This window comes from Nannospalax galili, unplaced genomic scaffold, assembly GCF_000622305.1.
Source record: "Nannospalax galili isolate Female #2095 unplaced genomic scaffold, S.galili_v1.0 scaffold75, whole genome shotgun sequence".
Classification (NCBI taxonomy): domain Eukaryota; kingdom Metazoa; phylum Chordata; class Mammalia; order Rodentia; family Spalacidae; genus Nannospalax; species Nannospalax galili.
The window spans coordinates 7,387,471-7,395,749 of record NW_008339433.1 but is presented as its reverse complement, the minus strand read 5'-3'; the positions used below and the strand labels follow the sequence as shown (position 1 = coordinate 7,395,749).

At 39.0% G+C, this 8,279-nt stretch overlaps 1 pseudogene; it reads left to right on the top strand.

The window, feature by feature from the left end:
• The first annotated feature begins 5,944 nt into the window (after nucleotides 1-5,944).
• LOC103734892 lies at nucleotides 5,945-7,458 on the top strand (annotated as a pseudogene).
• The last annotated feature ends 821 nt before the right edge of the window (nucleotides 7,459-8,279 follow it).

The window sequence follows — 8,279 nt, the reverse complement described above, 5'->3', positions numbered from 1 at the left end:
ACAATGAGAATGCACTAGAAATAACGCAGGACATGGAATTCAGAATAACAGCTGTAAACATGATAAAAAGAAAACAGTGAAGTTAAAGGACACACAATCAAAGAACCGAAAGAAGATAGAGACAAACTTTTGAATGAATTCAGAAGTTAGAATTATTGAAGAACACTCAGCCTGAAATGAAGAAGGAAGTGAAATACTCAATAGGCCAATTAGAAAGGACAGGGAAAGCCTCACCGGTAGGATGAATGAAATGGAAAACAGAATATCAAGACTGGAAGACAAACTGGATAAATCAGACCACCAGTCAAGCAAAGATTATGGAAAATTTAAGAAAACACAAGACTAGAATATGCAGAAATTGTGTGACACCATAAAAAGACCAAACTTACACATCATAGACATAGAGGAAGGAGAAGAATCTCAGGATAATGATATGGACCCGATCATACAGGATCATACAGGACCCTTCTACAGGATTGTAGAAGAAAATTTCCCCGAATTAGAGGAAGACATACCCACACAAATACAAGAAGAACATAGGATACTGAATAGACAGGAACAGAAAAAACTCTCCATAGCACATCACAGTAAAAATACTAAACGTACAGAATAGAGAATACTGAAAGCTGCAAAACGGAAACAACAAATCACATAAAAAGGAAAACTCATCAGAATTACAGCTGACATTTCAGTGCAAATTATAAAAGCCAGAAGAGACTGGAACAAAGTATTCCCAGTTCTAAATAACCACAGATGCCAACCCAGATTACTTTACCCAGCCAAAATGTCTATTATAGTTGGAGGAGAAAGAAAAATCTTCCATGACATAAACAAGCTGAAAGAATTCATATCCACAAAACCAGCCCTTCAGAGAGTTATTCAAGCAATACAAAGAGCTGAAGAAAAGAACGACTATACTCACGGGATAACAGAAAGAAACTTAATGAAGGTACAACTGGAAACACACAGCTACACAAAGAATGCAAACAGAAATCAAAGTGACAGGAATCAACACACATCTTTTGTTAATAACCTTAAATATCAATGGACTGAACTCTCCAGTCAAAAGACACAGACGAGTTGAATCGATTAAGACACAAAACCCATCTTTTTGTTGTCTGCAAGAAACTCTTCTCACCTTCAAGGACAGCCATTACCTTAAGGTTAAAGGATGGAATAAATCATATTACGATCAAATGGTACTAGTCAAAAAGCAGGCATTGCAATTCAAACTAAAACTAATTAGAAGAGATAAAGAGGGCCACTTCATTCTGATCAAAGGAACAAAAGACCAAGAAGATATTACAATCATGAACATATATTCACCAAAGTCTGGTGCACCCAACTTCATAAAAACAGTATTACAGGACTTTAAGACCCAGATTAATCCCAACTCATTAATAGCAGCAGACTGCAATACACCATCATCTCCATTAGACAGGTCAACAGGACAGAGAATCAACAGAGACACCTGAATTAAAAAATTACTATGCAACAAATGGACCTAAGAGACATCGATGGACTATTCCACCCAAGCACCAAAGAATGTATTTTCTACTCCATGTACCATGACACTTTCTCCAAAATCAACAATATACTGGGGCACAAAACAAGCCTCAACACAGACAAAAATATTGAAATAGTTCCATGCATTCTATCAGACTACAATGCAATAAAGCTTAAAATCAACACAAGAAGATACCCTAGTAACTATATGAACACTTGGAGATTAAATAATACACTCCTGAACAATGAAAGAGTCAAAGGAGAAATTAAGAAAGAAATAGAGTATTCCTGGAACTAAATGAAAAGGACAATACAACACAACAAAACCTTTGGGACACATTGAAAGCAGTCCTTAGAGGGAAGTTTATAGCTCTACGAGCCTATTTTAAAAAAAAAAAAATCACAAAGAACACAAATAAATAACATTGCAACTCAAGACACTTGAAGAGCAACAACAAACGAAACCCAAACCCAGCAGACAAGAAGAAATAACAAAATTTAGAGTAAAAAATAATGGAATAGAAACAAAGAAAACAATAAAAAGAACAAATGAATCCAAGAGTTGATTTTTTGAAAAGATAAGATTGACAGACCCTGAGGCAGGTTAACCAAAAGAAAGAAAGAGCACCTCCAAATCAACAAAATTAGAGATGAAATGGAAAATATCACAACACCATCAAATATATCCAGAACATAATAAGAGAATAATTTAGAAACCTATACAATACTAAATTTGAAAACCTAAAAGAAATGGACGGGTATCTAAAAGCATGGGAACCACCAAAACTAAACCATGAAGAGATCAACAGCTTAAACAAACCCATAATACACAAGGAAATGGAAACAGCAATACAAAAACTCCCACCAAAAAAAAAAACAAAAAACCCAGGACCAGTTGGATTTACACCAGAATTCTAACAGACATTTAAGGAAGATCGATATCCAATACTACTTAATTTATTCAAAAAGATAGAAATGGAGGGAGAGCTTCCAAATTCCTTCTACAAAGCCAGCATCACTCTAATACCAAAGCCAGGTAAAGATAAAACCAAAAAAGAAAACAATAGACCCATACCCTTAATGATAATAAATGCAAAATTTGTTAAAAAATACTTGCAAACCGCATACAGACACACTCAAAAAGATCATCCACCATGATCAAGTTGGCTTTATTCCAGAGTTGCAGGGATGGTTCAGTGTATGTAAGTCAATAAACGTCATAAATCATGTAAATGTACTCAGAGACAAGAACCACATGGTCATCTCAATAGACACAGAAAAGACCTTTGAAAAATTCAACTTGTATTTACATTCAAAGTCCTAGAGGGAACTGGACTGGAGAGAACATACCCCAACATAATTAAAGCCATATAAACAAATCCACAGGCCAACATCATTCTAAATGGAGAAAAACTGGAAACACTCCCATTAAAATCAGGAACCAGACAAAGCTGTACACTAGCTCCGCTCCTCCTTAACATAGTGCTTGAAACTCTTGCAAGAGCAATAAGACAAGAGAAGGAAATTAAAGGAGTAATAATTGGAAAACAAGAGGTCAAATTATCCCTTTTTTCAGATTGTATGATATTCTATCTAAGAGACACCAAAAATTCCACCAGAAAACTCCTAGAAATTATTATCACTTTTAGTAAAGTGGAAGATTACAAAATTGATCTACAAAAATCTGTAGCCTTTCTATACACCAATAACAAGCAATCAGAGAAAGAGTACATGGAAACACTCCCTTTCACAGTAGCCTAAAAATAATCTCAGAATAAACCTGACTAAACTTAAAGACATCTACAATGAAAATTTTAAATCTTCAAAGAAAGGGATTGAAGAAGAAATCAGAAGATGGAAGGACCTCCCATGGTCACAGATTAGAAGAATAAATATTGTGAAAATGACCATCCTACCAAAAGCTATTTATAGATTTAATGCAATGCCAATCAAAATCCCCATGACTTTCTTCAAAGAACTGGAAAATACTATCCTAAGATTCTTATGGAACTGCAAAAGACCTCAGATAGCCAAAGCAACTCGGAGCATTAAGAGCAATGCTGGGGGGATTACTATACCAGACTTTAAACAGTATTACAGAGCTATAGGAATGAAAACAACATGGTACTGGCACAGAAATAGACCTGTAGATCAATGGGACAAAACTGAAGATCCAAATATGAGTACATGCAATTTCAGCCACCTGATATTTGACAAAGGGGCCAAGGACATTCACTGGAGGAAAGACAGCATGGTCAGCAAATAGTGCTGGCGAAATTGGATCTGCACCTGTAGAAGAATGAAACTAAACCTTTATCTTTCACCTTCCACAAAAGTCAGCTCCAAGTGAATTAAAGACCTCAATGTGGAGCCTGAAACTCTGAAACTGTTAGAAGAAAGCTTTGCCAATCGTCTACAAGATATAGGTGTAGGAAATGATTTTCTAAACTGGACATCTATTCCTCAGGAAACAAGGTCAAGCATAAACAAATGGGATCTCATTAAACAAAAATGCTTCTGTACATCAAAAGAAGCCACCAAAGAAGTGAAGAGAAAACCCACAGAGTGAGAGAAAATCTTCACCAACAACACATAGGAAAAAGGTTTAACATCCAGAACATTTAACGAAGTCAAAAAAATCAAAGAATCAAGAAAGGAGGTAACCCAATTAAAAGATTGGCTAAGGAGCTGAACAGAGAGTTTTCAAAAGAAGAAATAAAGATGGCTGAGAAGCATCTTAAAAGGTGTTCAACATCATTAGTAATTAAGGAAATGCAAATTAAAACCACTTTAAAATTTCATCTTACCCCAGAGACTGGCTAAGATCAAGAGAAAAAATGATACCAAATGTTGGAGAGGATGTGGGGAAAGGGGGACACTCATCCACTGCTGGTGGGGCTGCAAACTGGTTCAACCCCTATGGAAAGCAGTGTGGAGAAATCTTAAAAAACTAAAAATGAACTTACCATTCAACCCAGTTATACCACTCCTTGGCATATACCCAAAGGACTCATCCTATTGCAGAGACACTTGTACATACATGTTTGTTGCTGCTCTTTTCACAATAAGTAAATGTCCCTAAATGTCCCTCAACTGATGAGTGGATAATGAAAATGTGGTTCATTTATAGAGGGAGCTCTACTCAGCAGTAAAGAAAGGTGAATTCATGAAATTTCCAGGTAAATGCATGGAGCTAGAAACAATTATACTAAGTGAAGTAACACAGGCTCAGAAAAACAAATCCCATATGTTCCCCCTCATATGTGGACACTAGTACTAAATCCTTATAAGTGAGTATATATCCAGACATAATTATAGAAACCAGGATAATGAAAAGGGACCAGGGAGGTAAAGGAAAAAATGAACCTGAAAGAGAAGTACAGTATGAAACAGGTGTTAAAAGAGATGGATAAAATGGGGTTATTTTAATGGGAGGCAGCAGGGAGGGTTATACAAGTGAAAGAAGGAGCTCAAGAGGAGAGACCATAGGAGAAGGGTATTACTAAGGGAGAAGTGGGAAACAATTGGAAACCATGGTGGAAGGTTTAAGCAATGAGAGAGATAAATAATGCTTATCTAGTTAAAAAAAAAAAAAACAGAGCAAACCATATTAGTCCAACAACCTACTAACAAATTCTACACACAACTAGCTCAAAAAATATAATATATGTCTAGTCAAGGTTTATCGGAGAACTTTTGGGTTTTGCCCAAGGTTTATCTATGTAGCACATGGTAATTAAAATACCAGGCTGGTGGAACTAACCTTCTTGGATATTTCACAGCCGTACTTTGAGGCCTATACTAATCGGCTCAGAGGGACTTATAAGACAGCTTTTGCTCCTTGCCCTCCAAGGTTGACTAAGTTCAAATGGACTATGGAGCATCTCTGAAAATGTCCTGTAACTGTGGTAAGTCACCTGTCCTCTTGAACAAGGAGGCCATGGAGAGCTCACCAGATGGGTTTGAAATAGTGTCCAGTCTACAAAGAGGAGGGTCAACAAAGAGGCAACGTTTCTTCCATGCTTCCAAGCAAAGCCAGCCATGGTCGAGCAGCACCTGTGCCCCCTGAGGGACATATCCTCAAATGACCTTAAGAGTAAAAATAAATTTGTTAATCTGTGCCAACTCTATGGTCTTAAACACCCAAAAGGAATATATAACCAAAGACTAAAGTGATCAGTATAATTCTTTAAGAATCCATGTGTATAGCTAAAGGCTACATAACAAGAAACAATGCCAGACAAGAGATACCTTCCTTTGAGTTGTTGGCCTGGGTGGCCCAGGAGACCCCCAGACATTAACCCAGCATAAAAATGGGAAAATGAACAGCAATCCCCAATCTTATCTAAAGTAATGTTCGCAAATGATTGCTTCTAGATGAGGAGGAGCTGATCTTCCTATAACATGGAACTCTGGATAGGCTGACTAGACTTCATGGATGGACTTGTACTGGATAACTGCTAGGGGCACTGATAACATAGTGGACAGTAACAGGGATGACAGAGTATGTGGGCTTCAGTTCGGGGAGAGGCTACGGTAGGGTGCCATTTGGGATGCCTGTATAAAGATGAATAAGATTGTTTGGGATGTTTTTCGTGAAATACACAAAAAAAATCTATAGATATAAAAAAGAATAGTGCAATAGGATATATATGTATATATTTTAAATAGTATTAAGAAAAATATTAAGCCAGGAATGGTGGCACATGCCTTTGATCCTTTTAATCCCAGCACTGGGGAGGCAGAAGCAGGCTGTTCTAGGTGAGTTAAAGGCCAGCCTGTTCTACATAGTGAGTTCCAGTCTGTGTCCACCCCACGAGTCTAGATCTCTCACACCTGCTCCTCCACCAGTCCACACCCACCACCCAGTTTGCCACTGTTGATGGTATAGCTGTGTTCCAGTATAAGCAAAGCCAGCTTCATGGGCGAAGATGCTCCTCGGGCTGTCTTCCCTTCTATTGTGGGTTACCCGACGCACCAAAGCTTAATGGTGGGCATGGGCCAGAAGGACTAATACATGGGTGACGAGGCCCAGAGCAAGAGAGGCATCCTGACCCTGAAGCACCCCATCAAGCACACCATTGTCACCAACTGGGACCACATGGAGAAGATATGGCACCACACTCTCTGCAACAAGCTGTGTGTGGCCACTGAGGAGCACCCCGTGTTGCTCACCAATGCCCCTCTGAACTCCAAGGCTAACCTTGAAAAGACAACTCAGATCATGTTTGAAACCTTCAAAACCCCAGCCATGTACATAGCCATCCAGGCTGTGCTGTCCCTCTATGTTTCTGGCTGTATCACTGGCATTTTGATGGACTCCGGCAATAGGGTTGCACACATTGTGCCCATCTATGAGGGCTATGCTGTCCCCCATGCTGTCCTGCATCTGGACCTGACTGACTGGAACCTGACAGACTACTTCATGAAGATCCTGATGGAGCGTGGCTACAGGTTCACCACCACAGCTGAGTGGGAAAGCGTGTGTGACATCAAGGGGAAGTTGTGCTATCCTGATCTCGAGCAAGAGATGGCCACCACTGCATATTCCTCTTCCCTGGAGAAGAGCTATGAGCTGCTTGATGGCTAGGTCATCACCATTGGCAACAAGTGCTTCCGCTGCCCGGAAGCACCCTTGCAGCCTTCCTTCCTGGATACGGAATCCTGTGGTATCCACAAACCACCTTCAATTCCATTACGAAATGTGACATCAACATCCTTAAGGACCTCTGTGCTAACACTGTTGTCTGGTGGTACCATCATGTACCCTGGCATCGCAGACAGGATGCAAAAGGAGATCACTGCTCTGGCTCACAGCACAATGAGAGTAAGTACTCTGTGTGAATTGGTGGCTCCATACTGGCGTCGCTGTCCACCTTCCAGCCAATGTTGATCAGCAAGCAGGAGTGCGATGAGTGTTGCCCTTCCATTGTCCACTGCAAATGCTTCTAGGCAGACTGTTATTTAACTGAGTGAGCTGTTACACCCTTTCTTGATAAAACCTAACTTACAGAGGAAAAAAAAAAACCAACATTATCCTGAATTTATTATTTTTTCATTAAAAATTTTGTTTTGTTTTGGAGCTTTTGACTCAGGATTTAAAAACTGGACCGGTGAAGGTGACTGCAGTGGGTTGGAGCAAACATCTTCAAGTTTTACAATGTGGCTAGGACTTTGTACATTTTTAAGAATAATCATTCGATGTATCCCTGGTTACACGAAGTCCCTCCCAAAGCTGCCCCAGCTCTCAAAAGAAGGGTGACCCAGTCCACACACCCTGAGTCCATGCAGGGGAGGTGACAGCACTGCTTTTGTATAGATTATGTACTGCATTTTAAAAAATCTTCCACCTTAATACTTTTTCATTTTTGTCCCTCTCTTTTTGTCCCCCAAACTTGATGTATGAAGGCTTTTGGTCTCCCTGGGTGTGGGTTGTGGTGTGAAGCAGCCAGGGCTTACCTGTATACTGACTTGAGACCATTTTCATAAAAGTGCACACCTTATAAACAGAAAAAAAAGAAAATAAAAATATTAATCAAAGTAAAGAAAATGATTTCATTAGTTTGTAATTTGAAATAGAATGTTCTAGGAAGCTTTCATAAAGGAAATGATTTGATTCCCCATAATTTAACCAGTTGCAGAGAAAGCATTCAAGATTGAAGGAACAGCTTAACCAAAGATTTGAAGTAGGAAAGATACTTAGTGTGTTCTCACAGAAGCAGGTATGATTTAGGTGGAAAGAGGATGGATGCAATGTAGGAAGTGAAATAGAA